Here is a 22554-nt window from a genome sequence, read left to right as displayed (position 1 = left end):
CAGCCGCTCCTCGATTGGAGTTGGCTTTGTACACATGGACTCCCACCTACCCAGTGTCTGCACACCTGCGTCCAACGTCAACCCCACCTCCTCTGCGAAAGCCCTAGCCTCCAGATGGACTTTCTGCTTCTGTTTTGCTCTGGGGTGATCCTTGAAGGCACACGTGGTGGGCCTTCTAAGTCCATGCAGACCTTCAGGAACGAGTAGGATCTCCTTGTCGTGTTCATTGAATTTGGGAGTAGAACCACTTTGAGGAGCTTACCTCTAAATGACCTTTTAACCAATGTATGCACTTTAAAAATTCATATGTGAAAAAAAATTCTTATGTGATAAAAATCTATTTTTGGTGTACAGTTCTGTGAGTTTAGACAAAACTGAACAGTCATGTAATCATCACCACAATTAAGATACTTAACCAGTGAGGCATGGCAGTGCATGTTTGTAATTTCAGCACTTTGGGAGGCTGAGGCAGGAAGATTGTAAGTTTGAGTCCAGCCTGGGCAATGTAGCAATTTAGTGAGACCCTGGCTCAAAATAAAACATCAAAAAAGGACTGAGGATGTAGCTTAGTGCAAAGGCTCTGAGTTCAATTCCCAGTACCCCCCACACACACATGAAAAAAAGAGAAAAGGAAAAAAAGTCTCTTTTGTCATCAAGCCTGCCCCACACCCCTAATGCATGGTAACTACTGATGCTTTCTGATCCTACAGTTTGGCCTTTTCCAGACAATCATAGAAATAGAATCATATAGAATGCAGCCTTTGTGTCTGACTTCTTTCATTTAGCCCAATACTTTTCAAGTTTTCCCTTATTATGTATCAGAAATTTGTTCTTTTTAATTGCTGAATAGTATTCCATTGAATGACTTTTTACAGTTTGTTTTCTCCATTCACTAATTGAAGGATATTTGGGTTGTTTGTAAATTTTTGATGACTATGAATAAATTCATTAACAAACATTTGGATTTAGGTTTTCTTGGAAACATAAATTTTCTTTTCTCCAGGGCTATAACTTATAGGAAACTGCCAAACTGTTCCCCAAAATGGTTATAACAATTTGAAAACAATGGAAGAGAATTCCAGTTGCTCCATAACCTTACCAGCACTTACTATTACTTTTGTGCTACTGTATTATAGCTAACCTAATAGGGTGTAGTGGATTCACATTGTGGCTTAAATTTCCCTAATGATTAATGATGTTCAGCCCCTTTCTATGTGTTTATTTGCTGTTTGTCTACCTTTTTTTGGTTTAGAGTCTGTTAAAAGTTTTGCTTACTTTTTATTGGACTGTTTATTTTCTTTTTATTGAGTTTTGAGAGTTCTTTATATAATCTGGATTCAAGGCTTTTGTTGAGTATGTGATTTGCAAATATTTTCTTGCAAGCTGTGGCTTGTCTTTTTATTGTTCTAACAATGTCTTTTGGAGAGCACACGTTTTTAATTTTGATGAAGTCTAATTTATCATTCTTTTATGGATTGTGTTTGTGGTGTCATTCCACCAGTTTTTAATTTTATTTTAATTCGCTTCAGACTGTAGAGTTAGGGTGTGGCTTCCAGGCAGTGGTGCACAGGAGGGTTCAGTCTTCTCTGAGGTCTTTCCACAGCTTCCTCTGGGGGACGCCCTCCCCCACACTCTGTTTCCCTGCCTCTACTCCCCCTTCCCTTTTTGTGGTACTGGGGATTAAACCCAGGACTTTCACAGTGAGCTATATCCCCAGCTTTTTGTTTTTATTTCTTATTTTGAGACACTAAGTCTCTAAGTTTCCCAGGTTGGCCTCAAACTTATGATATTCCTGCCTCAGCCTTCCAGATTGCTGAGATAACCATCACATCCAGCTTACTCCCTCTTTCTCAAAGTATCTTCTCATTCCAGAAGCTTCATTGTCTTTCGTGGTTGCTGGATCTTGGCTGGGACTACTACATTATACAGTCTGGGTTTCTTTAATTTTGAGTATCAGCAAATAAGGCAGAAATATTGCTCCTTAGTATCTAAATGGGGTTTGGACTGAATGCAATGTTCAGGAAGTGGTAACCTCAATGGACCTGCACAATCTCTTTATCGGTCCCAAGATACTGACCACACACTCTTTGTGTCATGTGGATGAGGAGGAGGGCTCTGGATGCCTCATGATCTCTACTTTCAGTGCCAACTCAGGGCCTCTCCTTGGATCTCAGCCTTGACTCTGCTCTGTTGTGCTGGCCCCAGGGAAAGGGGAGGCTCTTGGGTGCAGGTGAGATCTCTCCATCTTTGTCATCGTGGGTCTAGAAGTCAAATGCAAAGTCCTTGTATAGGTGTTTAGGGACCTAGGGCTTGGAACTTGGGCTAGAAAACTTGTCTCTTCCACCTAAGCAAAGCAGGCATTGCTGCTGGTTCTGCTCCTGCTGTCACGAGTGTCAAAATGTCAGCCTGTCCCTCCCTGATTGGACAAGTTAGAATTCTGCAGCTAAAGGAGATGCTTTGCCTCAGTAGCACCATCTAGAATTTGGAATTTGGCCACAGTTGTGCAAACACAAAGAAACCTCTTCCTTTGTGTGGCCTTGCCCCCTGGGACTCCTGCACATCATTCTCAGGGAGAGGGGTTTTTGCAGACCTCGGAGTATCCTTACCTCACTTTGAGGCATTTCCTCCCATCCAAGTCCTCAAGACAGTACAGTGACTTGCAGTAGCTGGTGACCTTCTGCTGTAGTAATTCCCTCCCCTGGGCATTAAAATTGATTTTCTTCCTCGTGGCATGTAAAGATACAAAGTGTGCCCCTTGCTCCCCGTCCCGGGAGAGTTCCTACATCAGCAGCAGAGGAGTCAGGGACAAGGGGAGCTCTGGCCACCAGTGTTGGGGGAGGGCATCCCTGGAGTCTCTGCCAGCTCCTGGGCCATGTCTGTGTGTCCCAGTACAGCTGCTGGGCATGGGCCCCAGGGACTCAGAGTCAAGCAGACTTGCAGCCCCTTGTTTGCTGAAGTGGATTTTAACCAAGAACAATCGGTGGGCCCCCACTCTTCAGTGGTTCCTCCTTGGAAATTCTGCATTTGTGTTGGTCCTCTGAGACTTCTCTGTTGCCTGCCCACCCTGGACTGCTGTGGGTGAGGACAGAGGCTGAAAGCATGCTGAGTTCTGCCTCTGGACATCTCCTGTCACTGCTCTGAGGCTCAGCTTCATGGATGAGACATGTCTGGTACACAGCCCCTGGTGTCTCTTCCTGAGCCCTATCTTTGCCCACAGATGCCCGGTTCTCACAAACCCACCAGCCTGCTGCTCTCCACCGCCTGCTGCTGAGGAGGCTCCTGTCTCTCCTCTCAGGCCATCCTGGCCCTGTCTTGTCTTCCTAGAACCAGTGAGGATCCCTGCTGTTGGGGGACAGGTGGAGGTGATCAGCCTGAGCTCATGCTGAATCTGACACTTTTCAGAAGATCCAAAGAGCACAGCCCTGAACCAACTGCATTCCCCTTCCATCTTATTCTTATCCCCTGCTCCCTCTCTGTGGCCACAGAGATATTTCCAAAGGGCGAAGCAGATCCTTCCACCTCCTTGCTTAAAACCCCTTCTTGAGTCAGGTGTGATGGGGGCTGGGAGGCCTCAGCACCCAGGCTGAGGCGGGAGGATGACAATTTTGAGCCTAGCTTGGTTGAGTTAGTGACTTAACGAGTCCTTATCTCAAAATAAAACGAAAAGGGGTAGTGTGTAGCTCAGTGCAAAGGCCCTGGATTCAATCTCCAACGCCGCAAAATGAACAAACAAAGAAATATCTTTCTTACATTCTTGAGCATAAAATTCAAATACCTTCAAATTCCTCATCATCTGCCCTGGTTTGGGCGGACTGTCTCAGGGTCCCTGTCATTTTTGTGTCACAGCAATGTGCTCTAGGTTGGCACATCACCTACCTGCAGTTCCCTGGGAATGGCTGTCCCCTCCTTTGGGCAATTGTTTACTTGCTCCCCCTTCTAGGTGCAGGCTCCAGACCCGCACTTGGTGGATCCCACCTCATTCTGGTTCCCCTCCAGGTCAGCTGTGTCTCCTCTGAGTTCACAGCTGTTCTCCTCTGATGTTTTCGGCATAGCAGCTGCTATGCTGAAGGCGGACAAGGAATCGGCAGCATTTCTGTCCTCATGGTGTTTCCATCCTGGTGGCAGAATGGGACTGTGAACAAGCAAATAAGCAGGATAATTCACAATTATGAGATGCATAGTAGGAACAGTACAAGAATGGCCAGGCAAGTCCCCTCTGAGAGTGATGTATGAATTGGAAAGACCCAGACTCTCAGAGATCTTGGAGGAGAATGCTTCAGGCAGGAGACACAGCAGGTATCAAAACCTCAGAGTTGGACAACAGCTTGATATGTCCCAAGGGACCCCAGGACAGAGGCCAGCCTGGTGCATTTGCTACACAGTGGAGATTGTTGCAACATCCTCTTTCCTCTATATGCCAAAGTGATTGTTGGTCATAATTCACAAATGAAACAAGTAATGATGAGCAGAGAAAAGAAATGTAGACAGTGACAACATCTTCTTTTATTGAACTCCATGTATATAACCATGCCAGAAGAAAAAGTTACAGTACAAAAAAAAAAAACGCATAATAGACTAATACTATTAAATTACATTAACGTGGACAAACTTCTTCCTACATACTGGTCTGTTGCTGTCATAAATAATAACGTTATAGTTTCTCATTCTGAGCTGTAACTTCTGCAAATTTGCCAATCACTTTGCTGGTCTTTTTTCATCCATTCATGTTAATTTTCCACTATAGCCAGATTGACAGGTTGTCTTCACACAAAGTTGATTGAAGAACATATCTTTGTTAACCGTAATTTCAAAGAGTTTCTGAAAGAAACCACAGAGAAATCATTTCAAAATGTCTTAAATTTGAATACAATTTTGGCAGAGATTTATAAAATTTCCATTTCAGATGTCTCCTCCAGTTGAAAATCACTAAAGTATCAGGGCCAGAGAATTCATCATCAGTTTCAATTTTGTTCAGTAAAAACTTTCAAAGTTTTTCTTCTGTTAACAAAAATCACAAAGAATGGTTGAACGATAGTGAATGTGACATTATTGGATCTACTGTTTTCATCTGAGTATCCAGTTCGTGGTGAAAATGAACAAGACGTTTAAGCTCTGTGCTTCAGGTTTTGACAATGTTTAGACCAGTGTCTTTTGTCATTTCCCCTGAAATTCCTCTTCATAATTTGATTCTTTTTCTACCTAATTTTTCATTTCTTTGCTACACAGTTAAAGACCTTTTCTATAATTTCTGGGCACAGATCATCAAGGAATGATTTTAATGTTTCACTGTACATTGTTCAGTGTAAATTCTGGCTGTTTGCAAATATTTTTGTGACTGATACCTTGTCTGTTACTTCACATAGGATAAAGTACAAAATTGTACAATTGATGCAAAATTTTCTTCATTATCTTTTAATTTTCAAACAACAGAAAATAATGAGTTTCAAACTTTGACACAATTAAAATTCAATAAATCATGCATATGCTAAGATTTGTACTTATCAAGCAAAAATGTAACACATGTTACCCACTGTTTTATTTATTTATTTATTTATTTGCAGTACCTGGAATTGAACTCAGGACGTTGCGCTTGTGAGGCAGGCATGGTGCCACTGAGCTAAATCCCTGGCCCATTGTTCACTGTTTTAAATTATAAGCACAAACAAACTTCCAAATGCTCACCTTGGATGACAGAGTTGTATCTCTTCATCTTTGGAAACACCAGGATTTCATTGTTTGTTTTGAATCTACAGTTTAGAGGTAGGGATATGTAGTGTCATAAAGCTTGGAAATTGGGATGGTACCCAAATTGACACCCAGCAATTTCAAACTGCCACCTAAAAACTTGCTCTTAAAACAAATTCACACAGTGGAGTCCCAGTGTCCCAGGTACCTCTATATAGCTAGGAATTATATGAATTAAGTTCAACGTAGAAATCAATGTGTATTAAAATGTAAGTGATAAAAATGTGCTAATTGGAAGCTTGTGTATATATTATCAAAACCCCAAGCAATGGTGGCAATTGTTTAGAATCGAGCTGAATAAAATATATTTTTTTTTTGGCAGGGAGAAGTTTTAATCACTGACCTTATTTAAAGTGGTTGGTGCATGGTGATATTTTAAATACTGTACTATAGGCATTGCACATCCTTCTTGTCTGCCTCTGGCGTGGTTGGTTTTATGGTGTTTGGGGGGTGGACCTGTGCTGCCTGGAGAGCAGCAAGTGAGGTGAGGACAGAGAGATGAGGTTGAAGCCATTGGCCAGAGCCGAGTACTGCAGCATCTTGCAGGCCATGGTGATGCGGTGTGGATTTTATCACAAATGCAGTAGTGCCAGGTAGACATAGACAGACCTGCTTACCACAGAACGTGAATAAGTAGCCAGGAAATTCCAAAACAATGGCATGTCTTTTCCATCAGAAGATTAATTCTCTGAGGATAAGAAATGTGTCTCATGTACTTTGGTAGACCCAGTATTTTTCCTGAAGCTTACATGAGACTGAATATGCAAACATAGACTAACCAGACCACATAAACAAAGAGAAGTCTGATCCACAGTTTGCAGTACCATTCCAAGAAGTTAAACTACAATATTTAGCAACAAGACCAGGAAACCAAACCATAACCCTTGTAAATGGCCAGGGTTTACTTAATAACTGATAATGTCTGTGATTTTTGTTTCTGTTTCCAATTTAGGACCAATTAGAGAAAGCCAAATACACACTCCTAACAAATCACTTAGGTTGCCCAGCTTCTAGGTAGCCTACCTGATGCTTCCCTATGCCCACAGGGCAAACCTGAAGCCTTTCCTTTTTTTCCCCTAAAAAATCTTTCCCACTCCTCTGCCTGCCTTTGAATAGCTGCTAAATGCAAATGATCGTGGCTAACTCCCTTGACATAGCGAGCTCTGAATAAATAGCCATTGCTGTTCTCGTTTGGGTAGTCTTCATTTTATTTTCACACCTGATTCACACAGTAAGTGAGGGAATGAATGAATTACAACCCTGCCACCCAGAAACTGACCAAAGTGATGGGAGAGATAAAGCAGAGGAGGGGAAGATTAACAACAACGTGAATGATTGACGATTGAGGCCCAGTAGCTGCAGGTCAACAGATGGGGCATGTGCTTCTGAGTCATTCACTAACCTTCTCTGCGAGCCTGCTCCTTTAGAAATGTGGGCTCCTACTGCACCACATGGTTTCTAACCTACATTTTTCGCTCAGTGTATTGTGAGGATCTCTTTAGCGTATCTTTTAAAGATGCAATTTTAAATGGTTGCATCGTATTCCATGAAGGTGAGTGGATGCTTGCTTCTAATTTTAAATGTAAAATTTCGGAGTCAAAGTTTACATTTTAAAGTTTATTATTTCCAAATTATATTTCCAAATTGCTTTCCAAAAAATGTTATAGAAGTTTTCCCTTTGTGCTCCAAGGGTATGAAAATGACACAATTTTCTATTTCTTCGTGAGCAAATATGTTTTATCATCCTTTCTGGTCTTTGCCCATATAAAAGCCAAAAATGTTATTTTGTATTGAGTTACATTTCTTTGGTAACTATTGGTCTAGACATACTATTAGTATGTTCATTGATCATTTTTATTTCCTCTTAGATATATTTCTTTTTCAGGTCTTTTTTCTGGATCAGTTCCACACTATTTAAATACCATTAACGCCGTGATTTATTTTAGTTTGTCATAAGCAAGACCCTTCTAATTCCTGTTTTGCGTTTAAAAAAATCATTTTTAATAGTACTTTGGATCCTACCACTGAGCTACATCTCCAGCCCTTTTTAATTTTTATTTTGAGATAGGGTCTTGTTAAATTGCCCAGGTAAGCCATGAACTTGTGATCTTCCTGCCTTAGTCTCCTGAGTAGCCAGCCTTACAAGCATGTGCCATTGTGCTGGGGTGTTTTTCAAAAATTTTATGAGCACTTTTATAAGGATTTTGTTTGAAATCACATTATAAATTAATTGAAAATCTGTGCCCTTACAATATCAGAATGCAATTATCTCTTTATCTATCTATGCTTTCTTTGAAGAATCAGTTCATTTCACTAACAGAAGTCCTTTATTTTGTTGTTTAGTTTATTCTAAGTATTCAGATTTTCAGTTGTTTTTGTGGATGATACTGTTTTGCATTATTAATTGTGGTTAGTTTTTACTGGTCATTGTGTATACATAAGAAAGTCAGTCTTTCTTTCTTTCTTTCTTTCTTTCTTTCTTTCTTTCTTTCTTTCTTTCTTTCTTTCGTGGTGCAGGGGATCAAAGCCAGGGTCTTTGCAGCCTTTTTACCTCACCATGTCACTAAGTCATTAAGTTGCCTAGCCTGGGCTTGAAATGGCGATCCTTCTGCCTCAGCTTCCCAAATAGCTGTGATTACAGTTGTGCATAACTGTGCCTGGCTACAAATACATATTTGTAAAAATTTAGATATATATTTACTCTGTGACTAGCCACTGAACTGAGCTCTCTTGTTTCAATTTGTATTTTCAGTTAATTCTCTTGTATTTTCCAGGTCAACAACTATTAAGAAACAGTGAAAAATTTGCTTCTAATTTTTCAAAAGTCATAAATTTTATTTTTGTCCCTGTTTTATTGAATTGCCTAGAAAAGAGAGAATTGCTGTTTATGAAGGTGATGAGTATCCTTGTCCCTTTGTTCACATGAATGGACTAGTTTTCTAGTCATGTGTAATAGTGTTTGTGGATTGAGGAAGCTATTTTGTTTTAAGATCTGATATTTCAATTTCAAATTTATTGAGTTTTTAAAATGTTATGTTATTGGTACATTTTAGGTATACAATATAATGACATTCATCATTGGAAATTTGCATCTTTACATAATCTCTCTTGGTTCTTACTTTTCCCCCTTCCTTTGCCCTCCCTTCAACCCCTCCATCCCTCTCTATTTACAGACTTTGTTTCCATTTTTTCATTTTCTCATATTAATTCCATTCCCTTCTTTCTTTTCCCCTACCCCTCCCACTTCCCCTTCCTCTTCCTCTTTGCCCCTTTTCTTCCTATTTCACCTTATCTATTATACCTTTTAGTCCTTATTTACACTTTCCGTTTCTCACACTAGAGAAACTATTCAGTATTTGCACGTGTGTCCTATTTGTTTCACTTAAGAGTATGGCCTCAATGTGCATCCATTTAGCTAAAAGTGTCTCTAATTTCTCATTTTTTATGGCTGAGTTGTACTCCATTTTATTAAAAAACCACATATTCTTTATCTAGTCTCCATTTTATGGGCATTTGGGCTGCTTCCAAGTTTTAGCTATTACAAATTGTGCTGCTACGAACATGGGTTCACATATATCATTGTGGTATGATTTTTTTAATTCTTTGGGGAAGATACCCAGCAGGGGAATAGCTGGGTCAAATGGGACTTCCAGTCTTAGTTCTTTGAGGTATCTCCATACTGATTTCCACAGTGGTTGCATCAGTCTACACTCCCACCAGCAGTGGAGCAGGGTTCCTCTTTCCCCACAGCCCTGCCAGCATTTGTTGTTGCTTGATTTCATGATCGCAACCATTCTTTCTGGAGTAAAGTGGAATCTCAGCATTGTTTTCATGTGCATCTCTTGAATGACCAGTGATGTTGAACATTTTTTTCATATGTTTATTTGCTATTTCTACTTCTTTGTCTGAGAAATGTCTGTTCATTTCAGATGCCCATTTTTGGATTGGGTCTTTAAATTTGGGAGGTCTGATTTTTTAAAGTTCTTTGTAGATTCTAGATAGTAGAGAGGAACAACAAGTGAAGATTTTTTTCCCACATTGTGGGTTGTCTCTTCACACTGCTAGTGGTTACTCTTGCTGGGCAGGAGCTTTTTAATAAGAAGAGATCCCACTTGTTGATTGTTTGTGCTAGTTCACGGACAACTGAGGTTTTGTTTATAAAATCTTTTCCTACACCAATGTCTTCAAGAGTTCTACCTAACTGCTGTTCCAGCCAATTCAGCGTTTCTATTTTAATATTTAGATCTTTAACCCATTTTGATTTTAGTTTAATGCATGGTGAGAGATTTAGGTCAAGTTTTAATCTTTGACAAGTTGAAGCCCAATTTTTCCAGCACCACTTATTAAAGAGGCTATCTTTCCTCCAGTGAGGGTGTTTGGCTCCTTTGTTGAAGATGAGGTGGCTGAGTGTGTCTGGAGTTGTTTCTGCATCTTCTAATCTGTTCCACTGTTCCTCAGGTCTGTTTCTTTGCCAGTACCATGCTGTTTTTATCACAGCAGCTTTGTTATATAGTTTCAAGTTGGGTGTTGTGATACCCCTGCCATGTCTCTGTTACCTAGAATTGCTTTTGCTATTCTGGGTCTCTTCTTGTTCCAAATGAATTTTTGTATTGTTTTCTCAAGGTCCATGAAGTATGGTGCTGGGATTTCAATTGGGATTACAATAAATCCATATAGCAGTTTGGGATGTATGGCCATTTTCACTATGTTTATCCTTCCTACCCAGGAGCAGGGAATGTCTTTCCATTTTCTAATATCATCTTCAATGTCTTTTTTCACAGTGCTATAGATTTTGGAGAAGAGGTCTTTGATTTCTTTTGTTAGGTTGATTCCTAGGTATTTCAGTTTTTTTGGCTGCTACTGTGAAAGGAATTGTTTGCCCTATTTCTGTCTCAGTCAGTCTGTTGTTCATGTAGAGGAAAGCTATTGATTTTTGTGTGTAGACCTTGTATCCAGCTACTTTACTGAATTTGGTTATTAAGTCTAGAAGACTTTTGGTGGCATTCTTGGGGTCTTCTGTATAGAGTATCATGTCACCTGCAAATAATGACAGTTTGGCTTCTTCATTTCCTATCTTTATTCCTTTTATTTCTTTCTCTTGTCTAATTTTTGTGGCTAATGTTTCCAAAACTATATTGAACAGGAGTGGTGATAGCGGACATCCTTGTCTTGCTTCTGATTTTAGTGTGAAGGATTTCAGTTTTTGACCATTTAGTATGATATTGGCTGTTGTTTTCTCATAGATAGCTTTTGTCAGATTGAGGCAGAGACCATGTATTCCAGTTTTTTGTAGGGTTTTTATCATAAATGCATGTTGGATTTTGTCAAATGCTTTTTCTGCATCTATTGAGATGATTGTATATTTTTTTGTCCTTGGTTTTATTGACATAGGGTATTACATTGATTGATTTGCGTAAGTTGAACCACCCCTGCATCCCTCGAATTAATCCCATTTGGTCAGGGTGTATGATCTTCTTGATGATCTTCTGCATTCTATTAAGAATTTTTGCATCTATGTTCATTAGTGAGATTGGGCTATAATTCTCTTTTTTGTTTGGGTCTTTCTCTGCTTTGGGGATCAAGGTGATCCTTGCTTCCAGGAATGAATTCAGGAGTATTGGTTCCCTTTCAATTTCATTGAAGAGTTTAAACAGTACTGGCAGTAGTTCTTCTCTAAATGTCTTGTGGAATTCAGCAGTGAACCCATCAGTACCCAGGCTTTTCTTAGTTGGTTAGTTTTTAATTACTTTTTCAAATTCATTGATTGATATTGGGTTTAGAATTTTTAGGTCTTCTTCGTTTAACTTTGGTAATTTATACTTATTTAGTAATATGTCCATTTCTTCTGTGTTTTCCATCTTACTGGTGTATAGGTTCTCAAAGTAGGTATTGATGATCCTCTGGATTTCTGCTGGGTCTGTTGTAGTTTCACCCTTTTCATTCCTAATTGCATGGATTTGAGCCTTTTCTTTCTTTTTTCTGATAAGGTTGGCTAAGGGTTTGTCAATTTCATTGATTCTTTTGAAGAACCAACTCTTGGCTTCATTAATTTTTTTGTATCATTCTCTTAGTCTCCATTGAATTGATTTCTGCTCTGATCTTCATAATTTCCTCCCTTGTATGAGGTTTGGGTTTGTCCTGCTCTTCTTTTTCTAGAAGCTTGAGGTTCAGCATCAGGTTGTTTAATTGGGGTCGCTCTGTTTTCTTAATATGAGTATTCAGTGCTTTGAATTTCCCTCATAAGACTGCTTTCATTGTGTCCCATAGATTCCAATATGTTGTACTGTCATTGTCATTTAATTGTAGGAGCTGTCTGATTTCTTCTTTAATTTCCTCTGTGACCCCCTGGTTATTCAGAAGTGTGTTGTTCAATTTCCATGTGTTTATGAAATTTTTGCAGTTTATTTTGCTATTGATCTCCAATTTCATTGCACTATGGTCTGATAATATACAGGGGATAACTTTAATTATTTTGCACTTACTTAAACATGTTCTACGTGTGAGTATGTGGTCTATTTTCAAGAACGACCCGTGTGCAGCTGAAAAGAGTGTGTATTCTGAGTTTGTGGGGTGGAACACTCTGTAAACATCTGTTAAGTTCATTTGTTCAAGAGTTCGATTGAGTTCTAGTATTTCATTACTTATTTTTTGTCTGCTTGATCTATCTATTTGTGACTGTGGGGTATTGAGGTCCCCCACTACTATTGTATTAGTACACATATGACTTTTCATGTACGTTAATATTTATTTTATATAGTTGGACGCACTTGTGTCTGGTGCATAGATATTTATGATTGTCATCTCTTCCTGTTGGATTGTTCCCTTTACAAGGATGTAGTGTCCTTCTTTGTCTCTCTTAAGCAGTGTTGATTTGAAGTCCACTTGATCTGCAAAGAGGATAGCTACTCCTGCTTTTTTTCGGGTTCCTGTCACATGCAGTATTGTTTTCCACCTTTTAACTTTCAGTCTATGAGTTTCCTTTTGAATTAAGTGTGTTTCTTGTATGCAGCATATTGTTGGATTTTGCTTCTTGACCCATTCTGCCAGTCTATTTCCTTTGATTGGTGAATTGAGACCATTAACGTTGATGGTTATAACTGAAACGTATTGACTTGCCATTGCCATGACTTTTTCTTTTTGTTGGGTTCTCCCCCTTTACATTTAATTTCTTGTCATGCCAGATGGGTTCATTCTGCTTTGCTTCCTGGGGTTGTGATCCTCAATGTCTCTTCCTAGGATATTGTGTAAAATTCTTTGGAGTGCTGGTTTGGTATTCATGAAGTTCCTAAGGTGCTCTTTGTCATGAAAATATCTTATTTTTCCATCTATTTTGAAAGATAGTTTTGCAGGGTACATTAATCTGGGTTGGAGGCTGTTTTCTTTTAGGGCTTGGAATACATCACTCCAAGCTCTTCTTGCCTTGAGGATTTGTGTTGAGAAGTCTGCTGTGATTCAGATGGGCTTTCCTTTGTATGTGATTTGTTTCTTTTCTGTAACTGCTTGTAGAACTTTGTTCTTCTTTTGGGTTTCTGGAATTTTAACAATTATATGCCTATGTGTAGATTGTTTTTTGACCAAGGCTACTTGGAGTCCTGTGCGCCTCACTTATCTGTATGTCAAGTTCTTTCCCCCTGCCTGGGAAGTTTTCTGCCATTACTTCTGTGAACAGTTTTTTTTAATGTCATCTGCACTCTCTCCTGTTTCTTCATTGACTCCAATCAGTCTTATGTTATTCTTCTTTGCATCATCTAGCAGCTGCTGGATTGATTTCTCATGGTCCCTTACTATTTTGAAGCAAGTTTTCTTTTCCTGGGCACTAATTGCAATCTTATCTTCTATATCTGAAATTCTGTCCTCACACTGGCTCATTCGGCTGTGTAGACTTTCAATGGAGTTTTTATTTTCCTGGAAATCTGTTTGCATCTGTTTTATGGATTCAATTTGTTTCCTATGCTCAGATTCCATCATGTTCTTCAGTTCCTCTCTCGATTTATTAATCATGTCTTGCAGTATGAGGACAATCTCTGCTGTTATCTGAGAAATTATTTCTGATTTCATTTTTTCCAGATCCTCTTTTGTTGCCAGTTCAGGGAGTCCAGATGGCTGAGTATCAGAGTGTTCCATCTCCTTTTCCTTTTGGGTTGCTGTAGGTGATCTGGAAGTCTGGTTTTGAGACTTGTTTACATGTCTTCTCATTTCGATGGTGGTGGGGGAGGAAAGGGGTGTGTGTGCTGTTGGTGCCCACATGGCTCACCTTCTCTGCACTGGGAAAGCTGATATGGTGGCCTGGAAGCCCCTTCCTCTGCACTAGGAATGGTGGTATGGTGGCCTCAAAGTCCCTTCCTCTGTCTTGAGTTTTTAGTAAGATAAAAATATATTCTCCAGGTTCTGGAGATTTCAGGGTGTCCAGGTATAGTTTCCAGAGAATTTGGGGAGTCCAGGTGAGGCCAGGAGGCTGGAAGAAGTCTTGAGTTGGCCGAGAGCTCAAATAACAGGTAGAGAGCCAGGGATCAATTTATTGAGTTTTCATCAGGAAGAGATATTGAATTCATATTATTCCTTTCAGCTCCCAACACAGTGACTCTGTGGTTCTTTTTTGACTTTCCACTGAGATGAATCATATGAGGCACCCTTGCATTTTGGCAAGAAAACCTTGATCATGTTGGAAGTGAACTGTAGTATCTTCCTTAGATTGTTCACATCTGTATTCAGAAATGGGACTGGTACATAAATTGAAAAAAATTTTTTGTTATGTCTTTGAGAGTTTTGGTGTTGAGATTTTGCTTGCTTCAAGCAAGGGACTGGGAGAATCTCCAAGTTTCACTTTCCTCTGAAATCGCTTAACTAGCATGAGAATACTCTAGTGCTTTGAGGATTCCTCAGCTTTAACTGCCCTTAAAGCTTCAATACAGTGCCTCATTTTTGGAATCAATCTATCATCAGTTTTCCCAGTTCTATGGTTCTTGTTTTCTTTCTTTCTTGTCTTAAGTTTTAGTATTTCTTTTGCTGACAGTTTTGGTAATCTATATATTTATAAGAAATTTACAGATCTGAATGAGATTTTTAAAACCACTTCAGTGAAAACAAGTGATATTCCCTATAATACAGTACCTAGCCAGTCCTCATCTAAGCTGTCAAAGTCGTGATGGGAAGAAAAAACAGAAAGATTGTGGCAGGCCAGAGGAGTTGAAGGAGACTTGATGACTACATGAAATATAGTTTCTTGAATAAAATTTTGGCACAGAGAAAAACATTAGTGGGAAATTGGTGGCATCAGAGTAAAATCTAGAATTCAGTTTTAAAAACGATATGTTTTTTTTTTTTCCTGTGCTCGGGATCAAATCTAACACTGAGGATATGCAATGCACGTGCTCTACCTTTGAACTTCTCCCCAACCCCAATCATATGCTTTTATAAGAATAACACATCCCCACAATTGTGATCATTTCTCTTTTCTATTTCTTTTTTCTCTTTTTCTTTGAGAAGACTTGAAAGGTATTTGTTTGGTGTAAACAACTCATTTTTGAATTTATTTAATAATTCAATTTAAAAAAATTAGTGCTTTGGTAACCTTGTTATTATTTCAAAGTTATATAAAAGTTATAAGAAATTTTTTTTTTTTTTTTGGTACCGGGGATTGAACTTGGGTACTTGCACTTGCACAGCAGGCAGCAAAACCACTGAGCTAATCCCCGGCCCCTGTTACAAGAATGTTTTAAGGAACTCATAGATGTTGTTTAGAATTTTAAAATTTGCTGTTTGCTGTTCTCTCTTTCTCTCTATTTATATATATTAATTAGTAAACATATATTAACATTTACTATACATTAGTATGTAGTGTTAGCTTTTCATCTCTCTGACAAAATACCCAAGAATAACAACTCAAAGAGGAAAGGTTTATTTGGCTCATGATTTCAGAGGTTTTAGTCCATGGTTGTATAATGTAAGTGCAGTGGGCCCAAGGTGTGGAAGAACATCACGGGAAGTAGGAGAGGGAAACAAACCCAGAGAGGAAGGGACCAAGGACCAAAAATCATCCTTAAGGTCACTCGTGCCATGATCCACTTCCTTCCATGAGACCCCACCTCTTGTTTCCATCACCTCCTAATAATGCCATCAAATTATGATCTCATTAATCCACTGGTGAAATTAGAGCACTCATGATACAATCTCCATCCAAAAGCCCCAACTCTGAACACATGAGACTTTTGGGGGAATGTTTTAGATTTAAACTATAACATTCTGCCCTCAACCCCAAGAAGGCTCATGTCCTTTCATTATGCAAAATGCATTCAGTCCATCTCCAAGAGGCACCAAATCTTAGCAGTTCTAGAGTGGCTTAAAAGTCCAAGTTCAATGTCTCCTCTGAGATACAAGGCAAACTGTTACATGTGAGACCCTGTAAATATAAAAGTTGAGTTGTATACTTCTAACATATAGTAGTGAGGCATACATGGGTTAAACATTCCTATTCCAAAGAGGAGGACTAAGTACATAGAAAGAAATCTGACCAAAGCAAGACTGAAACCAACAGGGGCAAACATTAAATTCTGCAGCTCCACATCTGGCATCTGGGGGAAGTGGTGGTGTGTTGTGAGCTCCAGAAGGCCTGGGAAGCCTCATCCTGATGGTCTTGCTGGCTCTGCTCACTCTTCACAGCTTTCATTGACAGACACTTCATGTTCCTGGCATCCCTAACTTCTGGAGTCTCCACCGTAGCTTTGGCTTCACTCTCACACCTTTATGTACTGCTCTCTTAGAGATGCCTGCAGGGACTCTGACCCAGTCATGTTGCCTGGCCTCCCAGAGCTTCTTCGGACCTCTGGAAAGAAATCTCCATGACCCCATAACTCTTGCATTCTTCATGCCTGCAAAACCAGCCGAGGCCAAGATCTGCTATCAGCTTGAGCAGTAGTCGTGTTCACTTAGATCAAGGTTGCAGCAGCTTCTGTGTGCCTGGCTGGCTGAGGATGGTGAAATGAGTCCTGGGGAACCAATTCCCTAGGTGGCCCTGCTTGAGAGGGGACCCAAAGGCTCTATTTTCCAACAAAAGTTTATACCTTGAGCTTGTAACCCTGACCATGGGTGAGGTCTTATTGATTTCTGAGTTGCCTTCAAGGCATCTTTCTTTTGGTCTTGGTGTAAAATACTTGGCTTCTTTTTATTTAGTGCACATTAGAATGAATATTGGATTACACTCTGACATTTTCATATACGTCCATAACATACTTTGATCTTATCCACCCCTCTCATTACCCTCTTTTTTTCTCCCTTCTCCCTCCCTCTGGTCTTTTTCTTCTGTCTAGTAGTTTCCCTTCTATTTTTATGTCATTTCTCTCCCTAGATTTTTTTTTTAATGTCACTGTTTGCTTCAGAAACCACGATCTCTTTGGCCTCAACTTTAAATGACCTTTTTTCCTCTGGCCAAATTGCAAATTTTTCAAATCTTTCTGCTCTGCATTTTGCTTTTGATTCTCATTATAAATCTGACTAAAAGCAGCCAACAACACCTTTGCCACCACTTGAATGTTGGGCTGCCTTGAAATTTTCTCTGCCAGATTAATCAGTCCATAATCTTTAAACTCAATTTCCCACAAAGTCTGTGGGCATGGACAAAATATAAACAAATTCTTTGGGAGGATATATCACAAATGTCCTCAAGTCCAATTCCCAAAAAAGTCCTTATTTCTATCTGAAAGCTCATAAGCCCAGTTTTTACTCTCTGCATTCTGGTCTTCTGAACTTACATCAGAGTTGCCCATTAACCTCTGCTTAACAATAGGTGAGGGTGTTTCTGGCTTGCAGCTCCAAATCTCTCTAAATTCCCTGTACAAACTAGTTCCAAGGCCTTCTTAACTACACAATCAGTTATAATCACAACAACTTTACTTCTCAGTACCAATTTTCTGTTAGTTAGCTTTTTGTTGCTGTGACCAATGAATACCTGATATGAACCTTTCAAAGGAGGGATAATGTACTTCGGCTCACTGTCTCAGAGGTTTCAGTCCATGGTTGGCTGGTTTCATTGCTGTGGGCCTGAAGTGAGGCAGGAAGTCATGGTGAAAGGGCATGGCGGAGCAAAGCTGCTCACCTCATGGCATCCAGAAAGCAGGGGTGCAAGCTGAGGAAAAAGGGGCCAGGGAGCAGATACAGTTCTGAAGGTCACACTTTCCATGACCCACTCTCTTCAGCTAGGCCCCACTTCCTAATTTCTATCACTTCCCAATAACATCAGTGAATTATGAATTTATCAGTGGACTAAACTACTGGATGAAATTAGATGCCTCATGATCCAATCACCTCTTGAAAGCCCTATTTCTGAACAAATGAGACTTTTTGAGGGCATTTTAGATTTAAAGCATCATACTCCTCCACTGTAAAGTTACTATTTTATCCTTTATAACTAATAAGTAATTTGTGGGGAGATACTTTCACACCATGTAAATATTCTTTATTAAATTTTCACCCACTAGTTTTATTATACACTGATGATTTTCGGACTCCATTGTTCACTCCGTATTATCAATTAGCATTCTACGGCATAGAGAGCTTTTTTCCTACTCCTTTAATTAAAAATCATTTATTAATTTATATCAGTGTGGCACTACAGACTCTTAATTTATTCAATGGATTGTAATCCATTAATATTTTGATATTCAAATTGTCCTAGATTTGGCAGTTGGTTTCTCTTCAGTCTGGTACTCCCTTTGACATGTCCTAGTGACTCTGCATACTTCCTTATATTCTGGCACAGAAATATGTCTCAGGTTCACTTAGAATTTTCCTTGTCCCAACTCAGTTATTTCTGACAGGGGCTCTGCCCAGAACCAACCAACCATCCAACCATGAACAAAAAGTGATCTGTAGTTGGTGTTGCTTCTGGTTGGCTTCCTTCTTGTAATAGTTATGGGTTAGAACTCTGAACCTATCTTCTGTGGGTTCTAAGATTGAACAAATGAAAGCTTATATTGAGGATAATGGGGCTGAATTTTTCATTGTCAGGGAAATATGGAAAGGAGAGAAGACTAAGAACGTCCCTTGTCATGCTGGATTGGAATCCAAGGTAGCAGATGAACCCCTGGTTTTTAATATCTATGTGTTTATCTGTCGGTCTGGCTACCTATCTATCTGTCTTGCATGTATAGCTACAGACATGGGGATAGATGCCTGTGTAATGTGTGCAGGTGTGTGTGAGTGGACATACATGTACAGCTCTGTCTGCTGAGAGGACCTAGAAGCAATAACACACCAACACCTAGGAGCACAGCTTGTGCTAAGATTGTGATTTTAATTATTAATCTCAATTAAATTTTTAAAAAGTTTATCCTTCTCTTGTGCATGTTATATTACAGGAAAATTTTGTAAAAGCTATGTGGCATTTTGAAAACTTCATTCCGTATGCAGCACTGTCCAACAGAACATTTTGCAGTGATAGAAATATTATATATCTACACTGGCTTGCATCCCATCCGCTAGACACATGAAACATAGCTAGTGAGACTCAAGAACTGATTTTTTACTTTATTCAATTTTAATTGATTACAATCTGGATTTAAATAACCACTGATTAGGTTAGTGTCTACCATATTAGACTTTTTGGGTATAAGTTGTGAGGTATGTGAATGTGTATCTGCATATGAAGTTCATTAATAAAATTGATCAAATCCATTTTGTTCAAATACAGTGTTGGACCTTTGAGTATATGACTTTTATGTATATTTTACATATACATTTTTACATATGTATGTATAGTCAAGTTTATTAATAATGCTGGAAAGATCTTATCTTTGCTTTCCACATCTGGCAAAGATTGAGAAAGAAAATATTCACATTGACCATTTTGCTTAAATCTCTATCTTGTTAAATATTAATGTTCTCATCTCTGATTTATTTTTGTTTGTGCTTGCCTGTTAAGTCTTTGTCCATCACTTTATTTGGCACATAGAAAAAACTCAATATTTATTTGTTGAATGAATATATGCATGAATGAATTTTTTAGACTTTTTGGAACATTTTATCATGGGTGTGTCCTTTTATTAGAAGATGAAGCTGGATTTTGTTTTTGACCCAAACTGAATCTTTTAATAGAAACATTTAGCTCATTTCCATTTTGTGCTTAGATGTAACTTATAGGGCTTTTTTCTTTTCATATGAAATTAAAGTGTATTTTACATTAATTTCTTCTGATTAAGGATTTTTTCCAGGGATCTTTTCTACCTTGATGATTTCTGTATCCATATACCCTAAGAATTATTATTATTAATTATTATTATTATTATTTGCAGTGCTGGGGATAGAACCCACAGATTCACACATGCCAGGCAAGCTCTCTGCTACTGAGCAACACTTCCAGCCCAATTTTTCCTTTTTATTACTTCTCTACTTTTCCTTTAATAAAGTTTTTAGTTATTTTTAATTGTGGATATTTATAGATATAGTGTGATAATTCGATATAGTTATATACTGCGTAATGATCAAATCACAGAGTTAGCATTTCCGTATCCTTACACATTAAAATTTTTTATTAACTCATAATAACTGTTCAATTTATGAGGTGTATATTTTATGAATAACTAGAAGAGAGGAACTCAAAGGATCCAGACAGAGTAATGATGAGGAGATGGAGACATAATCGCCCTGATTTGATCAAGAGACATTATATACCTGTATTGAAATACTCACTCTTCTTTCTTTTCAAACTACTTTTATATCCAGGATAAGTGTCCTCTGTTTCTTATTTCTTTCTCATTTTCACTTATCTTTGAGTCCTGGTAATATCTCTTAAGTTTGTCTTTTAATTCTCCATTTTAAAATATGTCAATCATGTCTCTCTCCCCCCAAACCAACCTCTTCAGAGATTTCTTTTTCATACTGCCTTTCATAGTTTGGTAGCAGAAATGCTCCTGAAGAACACCAACATAATCTTTGTTCTCATCTTTCTTGCACTAACTCTGCCATGTAATGTGACATTTGCTCTAATTGCTCAGATTTATGCATGTATCTTGAATGGCTAAATACTTCCACATGTCTTCTGACTTCTCTCTTTTTTCTTTCTTATATGGAGATCAGAGGATTATCTAAGGGCAGCTCTGAGAGACGGGATGAGGGCTCCTGTTGAAATCTTTCAGGTCCAAAGAGAAGAGGGATAAGATTAGATTTACCATAGCTTTCCTTTGCCAAATTAGCTTCTGTGAGGCACAGCCAGAGGCTCCCTGGGCAGGGGCTCCCTTCTGGGGTAAGAATCATCTGTTTCTTGTTTGCTCTGATGGCCTCAAATTAATGAGAATAATATCTTCCTTCTTGGTTTGCGGTGGTGGCAGAGGTAGAGCTGTGTTTCATGGTCTCGGTCTTCCAGACTGTGTGTGTGCTTGTTGGGTTGTGATAATGTAACAGGGAAGCAAAGTTGAAAGACTGCAGCAGAGAATTTCCTGTCTTGAGGTTAGTTCTCCACAGAAAATGAGAGACTGCCATTTTCCCTCTCTGACCAAAAATTTACCATGTCCTGATTACCTTCTCTGCATGGATCAAAGTCAAATGGATGCAACTGAAAATGTTTTCTTTTGTTCCCTCACTCTTGTGCCTGAAGTTCACATTTAGAACACTAGTGTGGTCGGGTAGCAAAGTGAAAATATCCAGCTTGTTTTGTTTTGGAACACAGAAAACTGCTGTGTGTATATGTGTGCACAATTGTCCCTGAGTTGGTTCCAGGAATCCTTGCACATTGAATCTGTAGATATTCAAGTTCCTTATAAAATTACATAACATTAGCTTATAACCTTCAGACATTTTATCAGTGGTCACTAGAGAAACAGATGTAACACGAGATATACAAATACATAAGAATTTATAAGATTGGCTTACAATAGCCACCCACAAAGTTGTATGTGAAGAGTGCAGAGAGTCTGTATACACACTGGTGACCGAACGATTCAGTTGAAGGTCTGGAGCTCACTGCAGAGTCCATATCAGAAGGGTGATAAGTCTGTGATGAAAGGCTGAAAAGTTTGCACTGGAAGCCAGGAGATGACATCCAAGATGAAGATGAAGGCCGGAGCTCCTCCAAAGAAACAAGCAGATCTATCTTTCTTCATTCCCCTTTTATACCATCCAGGCGACAAGCCGCTCTCAGGTGGATCTTTCACACCCTAGAGTATGAAATTGCTGAGCCAATTTAGTTGAATCTCTTTTACTAAAATTGACACAATCAACCATCACAGACATCTTCCCCTATACTTGAAATCACCTGTGGATTACTTATAATACCCGACATAGCACGTACACCTCACTTCATTTGCGTAGGTTTAGCATAGTACTCTACACATACCAAGTTCAAGTTTTGCTTTTAGGAACTTTCTGGAATTTTTTATCTGAGTACTTTGAGCCTGTATTTGACTGACTCTGAATTAGTAAACTCTTGGAGGGCTGACTGTATATACACACACACAGTTTTCAGCTGTGAATTGCCAAAACACCATGGCCCTTTCTAAGACCATATTCAGTTTAACTTTGATCTTGGGTTGTGAGGAACAAGTACCTGAGAAGTATCAAAGATGAACCTGTATCCCTGTGCCCTCTCCAAAAGGTAAGGACTTCTGTGGAACTGGAGGTCTTTTTGTAAGAAAAGGGATCAGAAGATGTGGAGAAACACTGGCTGCACATGATGGTGATAAATGACGACAGGCCAGGCATGGCTGGGAAGGATGCTCCACATGCTGCTGTCCTACTCCAACATCTGGCTGGGCAGATTTGCCTTCTGAGCCCAGGACATGGCTTGGTGAACATCTCTAGACAGCACATCCTCATCCTAAG

General features: G+C 39.1%; 1 long non-coding RNA gene across 4 annotated transcripts in view; it reads left to right on the top strand.

Annotated features, from left to right (window-relative positions):
- Positions 1-22554, top strand: part of LOC147823990 (uncharacterized) — an 88174-nt gene that overhangs the window by 39213 nt on the left and 26407 nt on the right. For 2 of the 4 annotated variants that reach the window (XR_015443062.1, XR_015443060.1), the window contains exon 3: positions 1-22554. This exon is cut by the window's left edge and continues 6445 nt beyond it. This is a non-coding gene — a long non-coding RNA (uncharacterized LOC147823990). The other 2 variants (XR_015443063.1, XR_015443061.1) reach the window with 2 other exon arrangements.

Source organism: Heterocephalus glaber, unplaced genomic scaffold, assembly GCF_053883595.1.
Source record: "Heterocephalus glaber isolate CG9 unplaced genomic scaffold, H.glaber_assembly_v1.0 deba00001561, whole genome shotgun sequence".
NCBI classification, from domain to species: Eukaryota; Metazoa; Chordata; class Mammalia; order Rodentia; family Bathyergidae; genus Heterocephalus; species Heterocephalus glaber.
This window is presented reverse-complemented; position numbering and strand designations above follow the sequence as displayed.